Source organism: Strigops habroptila, chromosome 9 (genome assembly GCF_004027225.2).
Source record: "Strigops habroptila isolate Jane chromosome 9, bStrHab1.2.pri, whole genome shotgun sequence".
NCBI lineage: Eukaryota > Metazoa > Chordata > Aves > Psittaciformes > Psittacidae > Strigops > Strigops habroptila.
Window position 1 is genome coordinate 20,902,928 of NC_044285.2, and position 13,773 is coordinate 20,916,700.

Sequence of the window (13,773 nt, forward strand, 5' to 3'; positions counted from 1 at the left end):
TTGAGGGGTGAAATACCCGAGTCCTGTAGAACTCAGGTTTATGCCTTGTACACCTACCAGAGCCTGCAGCAGGGCTGCGAGGGACAGACAAGCACAGAGAGAACCAGACGTAGGTTGCAGCGTGTTGGAAGAGCTGGTGTGGGTGGTATCTACACTCACCCCGAGGCTGATGTCTGATCTCATGACCACTGTTTTCCTCAAAGCAGGCAATGGAACACAAACAAACACTGTACTTTTACAGTTGGGGAGATAGCAGCTCAGCTCCAGACTCTTCTGTATATACTGAAGAGGAAAACATTTCATCTCCTGCAAATGAAAAGAGATCAGAGGGGCTTAGCACGAGGCAGGATTTGTGTCTGTAATTGATCAGTCACCAAACGGACACAAAGACGTTTATTACTGACAATGAATTGTGCCAGCGAGGCAGGCGCCTGCAATCACTCCTGTTAAATATTATCTTTCATTAACTGTAAAATATATAATTAATAAACGTGCCTCCTCCTTTTTGTTAAGTTTCACTGCAAAGACCTTATTATTGGAATAAATCTTTCTAGCAGAGAATGTCGACAGAACAGGGGAAGGTGCACGCTCTGTGCGTGTGAGGATTTCCTTATGAGAACCGGAATTATTAGGGAGGAATAATCACGTCTCTTCATGGCTAAGACAGTGGAGACACCCCATCTGAGACCAGTTGTTTAAGCTCATGCCTCTTGGAAGCAGGCCAGAAGAATCTGCCTTGGCTGGCAAAGTTGACTTGCTCTGAAGGCAGTCAGGCAGACACAAGCTTTTCTCCCACTGGCAAGTCTGGAGAATCAAAAATTAATCTCATTTCTGGATTCACAGGCTGTTAAAGAAGTCTCCTGGCCATAAGGGTGCTCAGAAAGACCTTGGTGCTCAGGCTGATTCTTTTATAAGCCTCGTGTTCATCCACCTCATGATACTGAGTTAGAGCTGCACGACTGTGATTGCTTTCCATATACATCAGACCTGGTTTGATTTGGGGGTGTATGGCGGGGGCTGTTAAACCATCCCAACAAGAACTCCTGCAAAAATGTTGCTGAAATTTGACTCTAAGCAGAAAATTCCCCTTACCTTGTCTCCACTTGGGATCTTTCCCTCAAGTTAGCTGACTGCCAGTCCAACCAGGGGTAATTAAAATGTTTCCACAGGCTGTTCTGGGCAACACTTTTTGCCTCGCTGCAGGCTACAAATGCTCCCTGTTTGCCCTGGGCTGGTGTTCATTCCTGCCTGGGTTGGCACAGGCAGCAATGCTTGCCAAACACAGAGGAACGCCTGCTCTATCATCATCCTCCCCGCCTGGGCAAGAGGCAGAGGGACCAAGAGACCAGTGGCAGAAGGCAGGAGTGAAAGACATAAAGAAGCACCCAGGAGGAGAAGAGGACTGTATGGATTTGAATGCAACCGTATGATTTCACTGCTCCTCTCCCTCCTATTGCTTTCCTCTCTCCTGGAGGACACATCTATAGACCTGTGCTGTGGCTTGTCTGAAGCCACCTCATTCCTAGCAGGATAGCAGTGCAAGTGGTGGGCTAGGAGGATTAGAAAGGCTTTGAGTTCCCCATGGAAAGGGAGAGAGTAGCTTTGAATAATCTTTACCCTAAGAGCCTTGTGGGAGATACCCACATAAACACCAGGCTGTTGACTTAAAGAGAGAAAGCCAAGCAGTGCAGGAGACTGCATAGAGAAAGAAATACAACTACAAGGAAGGGCCTATAGGGGCAGGACAAGGGGAATGGCTTTAACCTGCCAGAGGGGAGATTGAGATGAGCTCTGAGGCAGAAGCTCTTCCCTGTGAGGGTGCTGAGGCGCTGGCACAGGGTGCCCAGAGAAGCTGTGGCTGCCCCATCCCTGGCAGTGTTCAAGGCCAGGTTGGACACAGGGGCTTGGAGCAACCTGCTCTAGTGGAAGGTGTCCCTGCCCGTGGCAGGGGCTTGGAACTGGGTGAGCTTTAAGGTCCCATCAACCCAAACCAGTCTGGGATTCTGTGATTCTGTGTCTGGATGATCCCTGGCAGAGCCAGCAAGTTGCAGAGATATTCGCCCGCAGGCTGCCCAGTTTCAGTACAGATAAGCACAGCAGAAAAGGAGAAGAGGGATTCTCATTTTAACTGGTGTATGGCGCTTTCTGCAATGAGATGAGGCTGGGCAGGGAGAGGGTGTCATTTCCTGGCCACCCACCTGTCACCCAATTTGCAGTTGTTGGTGAGAGAAATGCCCAACTCCTGACTCAGAGCAGGTCCTGTCTCAAAAACCTACACTCAGGAACCTGGTACTGCCCTGAATGTAAAGGGGTCCATTCTCCACATAGTTGTAACTCCCACTGAACAACTTTAAACCAGCCAACCAATTTGGTTACACAAAAACTTTGGAGTCAGCAAATTATCTAGTTAAATGATGCATATAGAAATGTTAATTCAACAGCAACTGAAACCTCACATTTTGTACTGACACAAAGAAGAGAAGAGGGGCTGAGCACACTGTGCTTGCAGAAGAAATCAGAAGAGTATTTTAGCTCTCACCTATGATGTACCCAACATGCAGTTACATACATAGCATGGGCTGAGAGTGAGTTTAGGAGTGAATTTGGAATGGAAGCTCTGAAGTCATATTATACAACTAGTTGCCCCAGTTTTGTGCTAAGAAAGAGGCTCCTCTAGCAGCCCACCTCCCCAGCGTGCCCCTCTGCATCAACTGTCTGTACAAAAGTGGAATTTAACTGTCCTGTATGAAAGTGTAACGATTCTTTGCATGTGATGTGCTACCCCTCAGCCGTGCGCACACAGGCGCAGGCGCTGCTGATACCAGGTGCTGGTCCATCCCTCAGGATCCCCGCTGGGTCAGAGCACGAACACAGGAAAGTGAGGCTGGAGGAGCTCAGCAACTTCACTCTCTGGCTCTTGGGCCGCAGAAGGGGGAGGGAGCAGGGATGCAAAGCATCTGGCTTCCCCGTGCCTCTAACAGCCTGGCGGGAAGGCTGCTGTCAATTCCGCCTTCTGCCTTGTTGGAAGAAAGTGGAAGTGACAAGAGGCCCTGCAGGCAGGCAGCCAGGAACCAGGAATTCAATTGAGCCTCCTCCTGAAAGTGGACTTCTTTTGGGAGACCCTTTCTCTCAAATCGTTTTGACTTAAAAAAAAGAAGAAAAAGAGAGGATTTTCCTCATGGTTCAGGGCCAATCCATCCCCCTGCTCTCCTGGATCAACTTCCCGCCCAGAAAGCACAATTTGCACAACAGGATTCCCGTTTTCTGGACTGCTCTACAACCAGCCTCCCCCATAATACACAGCCACATTAATATGCACACACACGTGTGCACAGCTACAAACATTAGTTTTTATAGACATAGGCATTGCCACAGACAGACAAATACCCCTGTGTGTTTCTTTGCTGTGTAACATGCAGGGGAGAGGCGACACCGCAGCTGAATTTACCCCACTCTCGCGGATTAGGAAACAGAGTGTGGGACATACGGTCTATCTCCAGGGCTTAGACCAACTGGTTATTGGCTGCTGCTCTTGTTCGTCTAACAAGCCCCTGGATCTATCGCTGGGGCTGCAGAGAAATGCAGCTGAATGAGCCTTTCCCCGTCAGCAGCAATCTGTCACCCCATGTATCTTACCCTGCCTCTCACAGCACAAAAGCTCCTGAGCTGCAAGTCGGCGTCAGGAGAAAGGTCATTCTGCAGGTAGGCTGGAGGGGGGGTTCTTCCTTTCTGGGAATGTGCAGCCAGCTTGAGGCACCGTCTGGATGCTGCAGCGTGAATTTCAACTTCACATATGCCTATAATTTAAAACGAGAGAGCATTTCCATTACAAACCCCTTTTTTCCCCATGGATTTATACCGTAGCTATTCAGCTTTGCTTCGGGGTGGACCTTCACTGAATATATTCACAGGCAGGGAGAACCTATATTTTCTTGTACAACATTTAAATCCAGCTCAGCCTCTTTCGGTTTTAAGATGGTGAAGAAAATTACGTATGCACACAAACACTCAGGAGCACATACAAAAAGCTTACACAAACATAAGCCTGCAGAGAGATCTGCTCCCAAAAAAGACAAGCCAATGCAAATAAGCTCCATTTTAGAAGTGAATTCATTTGACTGACTTTATTATTCTAAATTATTAACAAGTTCCAGCAACCTCAGAATGCAATAACCACACTCAGGCTTTCATCTGGGGTAACTGGAAACAGATAACTTATACTGATAGAAATGCTATCAGTACAAATCTGCCGCAGCAAACTTGGAGGCAGAAACCCCACACACGAGGAGCCCCTCTCTGTGTTAAAACCCCTGTACTGGAATATTCCAGCACAATGAATCACCCTCCAATGCCGGAACCCCCCTGTTTTCGGGAAGGCCAACTGAAACCTGACCTACACACACTCAAATCTGTTTATGACTTGGTCCGCCTTAGTAAGCCCAGTTTTGGTTGGGGTTTTTAACTCTTTATTGATTCTACTTTGATGCAGTCCAATAAGGAGCACTGACAGAAGCAATTTATACCGGCTAGTGCCTCTGGTTCCAGGAAAGCTTCCATGGCATACATGAAGAGAGGTTAAGCACCTGGCATGTGACATACAGGTCACCCAGTTATCCCACACTTACCAGTTTCATTCAATCCACCTCCATGACTGAGATGATGAATGAGCTCCTGTTTCTCCCACTCACAAGCAGCAATAGATAGGATTCTCTCTATGTACCACACAGAAAAGTTGGGAAATGTGAGAAGGATTTTCCTACTCTTGAGAGGAAAAAGTTGCCAAGTGGCCACTGAAACAAGACAAGCATTTCCCCACTGCTGATGGCACAGAAAACAATCTTGTGGCCTCAGAGCAGGCACAGGAACCAGCAGGGCTCGAGCACCCCTATTCACATCTGCGGCACTGTAAATGCAAACTGCTCCAATGCCACAAAAATGTAGGTTAGGCAGCTAAGAATCACAGAATCATAGAATTCCTTGGGTTGTAAGAGACCTTAAAGATCATCTAGTTATCATGGATATATCCTACCAGCTGGAGATGCTGCTGATGTCCTCACCATACACTGTATTCCCTCTTCCATCCTTGATTTCACACCCAGACCTCCCTCCTGAGGTTAGGAAAACACTGACTACAAACATCATTCAGGGAAGATGTTTAGTAAAACCCACAGCGCTCAATGGCTTTTAAGTGCAACACAATAGTTTTGCTGCTTCTCTCTGAGAGGGCAGCAGGGCAGGGACTGTAAAACTGAACTCAGCTTAGCCCCAAACACTTTAAAGTTCCTGTTGCATTTTCCATCTAAATCCAGCAAATCCCCCCACTAAGCGACAGCCCAGGTAGCCACAAACACTGAACCACTGGCTGCAGGAGCAGCGTGCAGCTATCGGAGAGGGTGTGCACAGCGGGACAGCAGCTGAGAGCAGAGCAGTGGCCTTCCAGGGAGGGAATGCCAGCTGTCAGCAGTGCTCAGAGCTGGGCCCTGCGCAGGAGGCACCTGGGACCTGCTGCATTCCCATTCATCTGAAGCTTCCTGCGCTTCCAAAGCACTGATATAGAGTTTCAATCCTCACAACTGGAGCTCCGGGCAGGGGACTCCCTCTGGAGAGGGAGCTAGAGCTCCTCCCCGGGGAGGAAGATGAGGGGTGGTTTTGAGACGTTGCAGCCACTGCTGCACATTGTGAGTGACAGAGCAGAGAGGGGCACCAGGGACCTCCGTCGGGTACCTCCTGTGCCAATGGGAGGATCGTGTGGTGGAAATGCAGCTCATCACTTTGATGAGGAAAGGAAAAGAATGTAAAAGAAAACCTAAACCCACCTGGATCTGCTGCTCTGCTCAGGCAAGACACCACAGCTCAGTGTGCCTCTTTGCAAGGCCCCCAGGGAGCCCTGGCTGCGAGCAGAGCTTAGCAGGGGGCAAGGCACATTTAATTATGATCAGATGATGGCACCTCACTTCAGCTGCTTCTTTCATAAAAAGAAGAGCTGAAAAGCCTCGTCTCCTCACAGAGAACCCTGCACAGCACCAAAGAGAGCAGGATTTCCTTTCCCATTCATTCCACATGAGTTCTGCGGGTAGGTGGTTACATGCAGGGATGATGGACAGGCGGATGGAGGGCTTCAAGTGTGGCAGACAGGTTGGAGCACAGGCAGACAGCCTGCTGAGGGCTGTGCGTTTGAATTGGGGAGCGTGAGAGGTAGTGCCACAGCCCTGGGTGATACATGATGGACACCGGAGTCTGCACTGCCTCACATCTCGCGACAGCGAAGGCCCAACCTGTGACCCCCACAGCATGTGCCTCGCTCAGTGTCTACCAGAGCTCCCATATGGCAGTTGCCGAGTGATCTGGACCACTGGGGCCTGTCAGGACAAACACACCAGGCTTCCTGGCATTCCACTCAGGAGTTAGGAAGCTGTCACTCGCTCAGGCTGTCTCCAAACCGTGCCAGCTTTTCACCTGATTGTCATTTTTGGATGCTATTACTGAGAGGCATTTCTGGAGCTTCAGAACCTGCTGGGGAGAATGAGGCCAAATTCCCAACCTTTCTGCCTCCCATTTTCCCCTTTTCCCTTTTCTGGAAAGTTTTCCCATGCTAAGTATAGTTCCTAACATGTGCAGGACCAGAGGGGACTGTCAGGGATGCAGCTGTCCCCACAGAGCCCTGGATCCATCTCCATCTGTCTCACTGGAGTTAGCCATGCTGTCAAGCTGGGCTCTTCGGACACGGGATGGGGGAGCATCAGAGATGCAGGCAGGGAGGAGATACATGTACACACAGACAGAGGGAGGATGGTTATTCCGGGGAATGCCACAAACAAAGCCTCTGACATCAAGCTAATGCATCCTTTGAGACTTTAAAGAGCCCTTGCTACACACAGAGAGGCAGCCAGCTAACTCCTCTCTCTTCCTTGCCATGCTAACAGCCTGATGCCAAGGTCAGGCTTTAAATGAAAGCTGACTGCTTTGTAATCCCCTGTGCCTCATTTGGGGATGCCACCAGACTGCGAACAATCAGTGGTAGAAAACACTTGACCGGGGACAGCTCCGGTGCGACGACTGAAGCGGTTCCCTTGCCCAGGCAGCTGCAGCCCTGGCTCCCATTCTGCCAGCCCCATGCCAGAGCTGTTCCAGCCTGGGCAAACACAGTGCCACAGGTAACAGAGATCACTCTAACACACCTGAGTGTGGCCATGTCCCAAGCAGTGGCAGATCACTGACCTTCGGACGCACGATGGTGATAAGGTGTCCTAACGCAGAGCTGCGTGGTGAGGGTAACCCTCCCAGACAACAAGTTGCCTCATCACTGTGTAGGGGATATAGAAATAAGAAAAAGAGAAGTGACCCCCCTCACAAACTATAGGTGCTTCCTATCCCTAAAGTGTCCTCACGTAATTTCAGGCTGATATGACATGAGAGAATAATCATTTTGCAACATTTCATCATCTCCTTGTTAATCAACCACATGTTGCAGCAAGAACAGCTGATCTGTTTGACAGATCTGGGGCCTGGGATGTGCTCTGCGTTAAGAAGCTGGTTTAGCTTAATAGGAGGGTGATGAAAACCATACGCAGGGAGCAGGATGGCACCTTGACACCACCACCACCGAGAGAACAAAGCAGGGGTTTCTGCATTCAGCCTGTGCCACCACAGAACACGTTCTATGCTGGGCTTCGGCCACAGGGTCTGAGGTCTGAACTTGGGGAACCCAAAGCCCAACTAAATGCCGTGGGGCAGTGTCTCAAGCTGCAGGAAATGAGCCAGAACCAGCTCTCAGATGTCTGCTTGGGCCTCAGCGACATGGTGGGATGCTGGGGTGAGACAGACGTGTATAAATCTTTGGCAGAAGGAAAATCCATTTCCCTTCTTTAATCCCTTTGTCCCAGTGAAGCCCCGCTGCTGCCAGCAGACCCCTGCCCAGTCACACCTCCCAAAGGAACAACCACGAGCCCTGGGGTCAGTGGTCCCCAGCAACTGCAGGGCCCAGCTCTGAAGCGAGCCCAAACAACCCTGCACAGACATCCCTTTCCTCCTGAGGGGTTCCTCAGCAGGGCCAGCAGTACCTGGGGCCTCCCTGCTCCCAACACACACATTTCACCAAGGCGCTACTCGGACACCAGCAAGAGTTCCATTGGCAGGACGAGGAGGATCAAATCCAGATTCACAAACATCAGCCATGATTACAGGGATGGCATCACATGAACCTTTTTCTTAACTTGCCTTAGCATCTTCTGTCTCAGCTTCTGTCCCCTCCTCCAGGGTTTCAGGCCTCTGTGTGGTTACTTTACCCCTTTTACAACAATCCTTTTCACAAAGAAAAGCTGACTGAAGCTCTTTGGGTCTCCAAAGACTATTCCATCATGTCAGTGCTGACGGGGCTGGGGCTGCCAGACTGAGTTATCACAGGTCCTGCCCTCCCCTGCTGTTAATGCCTACTCACCAAGGGAGCACTGGTCCAGCCCAAGCAGAGAAGGTCAATCCCAAGCTGCACAGGTCTCCCACAATTAGGGAAGAGGCATCAAAGGGAAAGAGAGGAAAACAAATATATCCCAGGTATTTCCCTTTGGTAGGCACCTCTGGAAAGTCACAAACCAGTTCAGACAGCCCCAGGGAGGGAATGAGTTACAGGGAGACCCAAACTTTTCCTGATCAGCTCACCCTGCATTAAGAAGACTCCAGCCCTGTGTTGAGAAACACATCATGCTCAGCATCTCACAACACCCGTGTCACACAACCTGGCATCCCTTTCTGTCCCAGTTCAACCCCTTCCTGCCCAGTGGAGGGTCGCACTCGTGTCCTGCTGTCAGGACCTACGTGATTGTGCAAGCAAAGCAGTGAAGTTGATTCAGAAGCAATACAGGAACAGTGAGCTTGGATTACTACTTTCCTCCTACTGAGGAGAGGAGGCACATCCCATCATGCAAGTGATAGTAAAAATACAGTAGGGTGTTCTCACACGTTAGCATCATTCACTCCAATTCAGGAATGCTGAGCTATGCAGGAAGGATGCTTCTGTGGGAGAAGCACCATATGAATGCTAAATCAGTAGCTCTAGAGTGTGTCTGCACAGGAAAAGGGACACCTCTGACCAGCTCTGGTTAGTCCTGGGGGTTGTGCAGCTTTCAGGTCAAGGAAGTACGTGGCTAACACTTGTCAGTCCTTTCTCCATCGCAGCCTGGTAGCCCCAAACCCAGAGTAAACCAAGACAGAAGCAACACCAGGCAAAGCCATCTGCACTTGAGCAGCACAGCTGGAACATCTGCAGCATTACAAACACAGGCTGGGGGAGACTGGATGGAGCAGCCCCGAGGAGAGGACTTGGGGGTGTTGGTCAATGAGAGGCTCCCCATGACCCGGCTTCAGTGTGCGCTTGAGCCCAGAACCCCCCCGTGTGCTGGGCTGCACCCCCAGAGCGTGAGCAGCAGCTCAGGGAGGGGATCCTGCCCCTCTGCTGCGCTCTGGGGAGACCCCTCCTGCAGTCCTGATCCAGCTCTGGGGCAACAGCACAAGAGGGACGTGGAGCTGCTGGAGCGAGGCCAGAGGAGGCCCCGGAGCTGCTGCGAGGGCTGGAGCAGCTCTGCTCTGGAGCCAGGCTGAGAGAGCTGGGCTGGGGCAGCCTGGAGAAGAGAAGGCTCCTGAAGGGGACACCTTAGAGCAGCTCCAGTGCCTAAAGGGGCTCCAGGAAACCTGGAGAGGGGCTTTGGACAAGGGCCTGTAGGGACAGGACAAGGGCAATGGCTTTAACCTGCCAGAGGGGAGATTGAGATGAGCTCTGAGGCAGAAGCTCTTCCCTGTGAGGGTGCTGAGGCGCTGGCACAGACTTTTCCCAGAGAAGCTGTGGCTGCCCCATCCCTGGAAGAAGCAGATGATCCTTAAGGTCCCTTCCAACCCAAACCAATCTGTGATTCTATGATAATGCAATCTCCTGCCTGGCCAGACATGAGATTGAAAAAGAGGTTTTCTGCCCTTCCATGTCCTCTACCCAGCTGAAAAAGAGCTGAAAACCCCAAGACAGTAAAGAGGTAAAATCCTCTTTGTCTTTGCTTTCAACCCCAGGTTAAGTCTGCCTCAAGCTCCAGGCCTGGACAGCTGGATTGACCACAAGGACTGGATGGTTCCCTCTGGTGCAGAGGTCTCTGGAGGAGGAGAGAGGCAGCACAGGAAACTAACGTGGACATTTGACAGACAATTCTAAATGGATTTCTGAGCCAGAATTTCCTCTGAGTCATGCCTGCACCTCTCTGTAAAGCTCTGTGGCCCCTGCACCGTGCTCTGAGGACAGTTTGACCTGAAGTCTGAACAACAGGATTAAGCACTGGGTCAGCAGAAATATGACTGCAGATCCTCATTAGTGCTTGCTATTGGAGAGTTATTGCTGCTACAGAATGCCTGTTTCCCTGAGCCACACTATGTACTGCCAGTGCCTTTGCTGGATTTAATGGTCCAATTATCACGGGCTGTGTCACCTCCTCCCCATTCTGCATGCTGAGACCTGCTCTCCTGCCTTCATTCCCTCTGCTGTTTTGCTAGCAGGTAAACACGCCTTTGCTGCTCCTTCATGGGTAGTCTTCTTTCCAACTTCTTCCATGCTCAGGCTGGTGGGGGCTGGGGGATACAGGCAGTGGAAGAGGCAATCCCTGGTCTGGGTATCTCACTCTAAAGATGCCTCCTTGGGAGCAGGTCTTCTAAGTTTTTACTTAGTGCAAATGTGATCAAAAGCCCTCATTAGAGTTGATGTCATGTCAAGCTTTCCTCCCAGACACCCCAGTGGGCCGCTGTCCTGCTCTCCAACCGCTCCAGCCTCCATCACGTGCTGCCTGCCCAGCTCCCCAGGCTTCACTCAGCAGCAGGAAGCTTGGCTGGGGTGTCCAAGGAAAAGAAGATTGACAGGGCACTGCTGGACAAGAAACTGCTTCCACTTCTACCTGAAGAGCCCAGGAAGGGGGGGAGACTGGCTGCGGTGCTGGGGAAGGGGCTAAGCTCCTCTTCTGCTCTCCTAAGAGCAGCCTGCGGCAGGTCATCCACGACCTATCCTGACCACTGTATCCAAGAACATCAGCTCCTTTCCAGGACATCAAAAGAGCCATGTAACAAACAGCATGAGAGAGTTTCACACCAGGATCAGATGTTTATGTGGATAAGAACAGCATCCACAGTGCAGTAGCTCAAATGAAAATGAGCACAACAGCCCTGATTGTCCTGCTCCAGGGGCTGAGCTGCCAGCTGGGGTCAGGAGAAGCTCCCCCATAGGCTTGTACTGCACAATTACAGGCATTATGGGATTTTTATGCCTTCCTTTAAGGCATCTGGCCTTGGCTTCTGGTGGAGACGGGAGGCTGGGCTGGAAGCACTATCGGTCTGTTCAGCTCAAACAGGTTTTATGTCCTAATACAAAATTAATGGTTGTCTCAGTGAGCTCCATGCAGCAAAGCTGCCTGCTCCGTGTGCTGCAACCAGCACGCCAACACTCCTGGATTTACACAACCCTCACACCCTACCCAGGCTGTGTCCCCAAAACCAGCTACAGGCACCCCACACTCCCTGGGGATCAGCACTTTGATGCTGGACCCCGACATGCTGCAGGCCTGAGCTCCTGCGCTCAAGGGATGCCTCAGGCTCCTACGCTGGGGACACCAGAGCCACAAATCTCTGCAGCAGTAGCTGTAATGCAGATGGGTACCTCTTCAGCAGGTACCTCTTCAGCAGCCTCTCTTGCTGACAGAAGGGCTGTGGTGACAGAAACTGCTGTCTTGAAACCTCTGTGTCAGGATCCACATGGAAGTCCCTTCTGCTTGCATGGAACAACACCTCATTCATCAGCCAGATGAGAGCCACTCACCTTCACTTGATGACACTTGTTATCTACCAACACCTCACAACCAGCCTGTGAACTGGTTGGGTCCTTTTTATCAAGCCAAGGGCACGCTGTCCTGGCTCACACCCAGCACAGGGCTGGAGATGGCAGAAGTACTTGCTCTGACCATGACTTTCACAGCAGGACTTCTCTGAAAGGACACTGTGCCCCCAGCGACAGGAGCAAGAGGTTTTGTTGAGCTGATCAGTTTGGTGCCTAAGTGGAAGGTGAGTTCTGCAGTTGCAGTGTGTGCAGCTGACCTGTGGCTTGGCCTAAGGGTGTCACTGGTGCTGCTGGGAAGGCTGACCCCGGAGTCCTCACTCTGTTTCCATGCCCATCTCTGTGCTCCTGTATCTCTGCTGGTGCCAGCCCAGTGCTGGAGATGGCAGGATTTGAACTGCTTTTGCAGAAGCATAAGGGGATCACTGCTGCAATGTGCTGAGGGCTATAACCCCTCTTCAGCACCTGCGGCAAGGAGAGGTTTTAGCAGCAGCTGCCTCCAGGCAGTGGAGTTCCAGAACCCTCTTCCCCTGGTCTTTGTGTCCAGCTGTAAAACTGCAACAAATTCCACCTTCCTTATCTCCCTACTTCCACCACATCCTCTCAACCTCCTCTCCACCCCACCGAAGGCTGCCACAGAGCTGCTCTGCCTCCTCCATGCCATTGCCATTCCCAGCTGCCTCCCACTCTCTGCATGGCAATGCCCACAGCCCTTTCCTGCGTCCCCTGCCCACCCTGCCTCACTGGCTGGCTGGGTGAGGGGCAGGCAGTCCCAGGCTCCCCATGCCTGGCCACACAGGCTGGCTGGATGTGGTCCTCAGGCCTGTATTCTGGCACCAGACACCTCTACCCAGTGGTCGGATTGGGCTGGAGTCAGTCAAAGTGCACAAGAATGACTGGGGGAGAGCTGGGACTGGCAGACGTGCTCACCACATACGCTGAGTTGCCTTAAAGGATGATACAGGCATCCCATAAAGTGAATAACTGCACAATACGACCTCGTGGGAGGAGCTTTCACCCTGGCCCCAGCTGGCAAACAGCTTATTTCACTAGGAAAAAAGACTAAACCACCAGAACCTGAGCCTGAAAACACGAACTTCTTTTGGTGGTACTTGGTGGACCTCAGACCTCAGTGACAAACTGACCACACAGAACAACAAGGTGGAAAACAAGAGCCAAAGCCCTCACTCCCATCCTGTGACACTGCACACTACTGCAGCCCCTGGTTTGCTCCCCTCTAACCTGAGCTCTTCCTTCATGGCCTGGCTCTATCTACCATGGGGAACAATGTCCTTACTCATACAGGGATGTTGACCAAATCGTAAAGCAGATGTAATAACACTGCCTCAGCTGACACTCTGATCGATGCTTTTCATGCAAAATTATGCTTTCTGTGACTAATAAATATTGATCTTGTTCCTGTGTAGCACTGCAATAAAGAGCAACCTCAAGATCTGCCAGCACCGAGCATCCTCCAGCACTTTCCAGCCCCCAGCTTCCCTGCAGCCACCCAGCAGCACCCCTGTGCATTTGTCCTTATGTCTGTCTGAGCCCAACACTGATGCCAGAGCAGCGGGCCTGATCCCAAGGAGGGCCCAGCATCCCTGTGAACATCCACCTCCCCTCATTCTTCTGTCCCTTGAATGGTTACAGTGGTTCCTAGGGAGAAGTGGAAATGAAATGGAATTGGAGTGAGTGCTGGAGGGGGGGAGCAGGGTCATGTCCTGTGTGCATTTAGGATAACAAACAGGAGAAGCTGGGCCAACTGCAGCAGGAATTGAAACATTTACAACTACTTGGCAGGGGAATGGTGTAAGTGTTAATGGGCATGGTCAGACTGCTTCAATGTCCTTAAAGCAAAGCTATGGAGCTCAGCAGCAAGGGCCTGGTGACCAGCTTTGCTGGACATCAGGTGTCCATTC

General features: G+C 51.2%; 1 long non-coding RNA gene across 2 annotated transcripts in view; it reads right to left on the reverse strand.

Annotated features, from left to right (window-relative positions):
- Nucleotides 1-13,773, reverse strand: part of LOC115612823 — a 47,224-nt gene continuing 33,451 nt past the window's right edge. For both annotated transcript variants that reach the window (XR_003993168.1, XR_003993167.1), the window contains exons 4-5: nucleotides 3,637-3,797; nucleotides 1-306 (exon numbers count right to left, since the gene is read on the reverse strand). This is a non-coding gene — a long non-coding RNA (uncharacterized LOC115612823). The remainder of the gene's footprint in view (nucleotides 307-3,636; nucleotides 3,798-13,773) is intronic.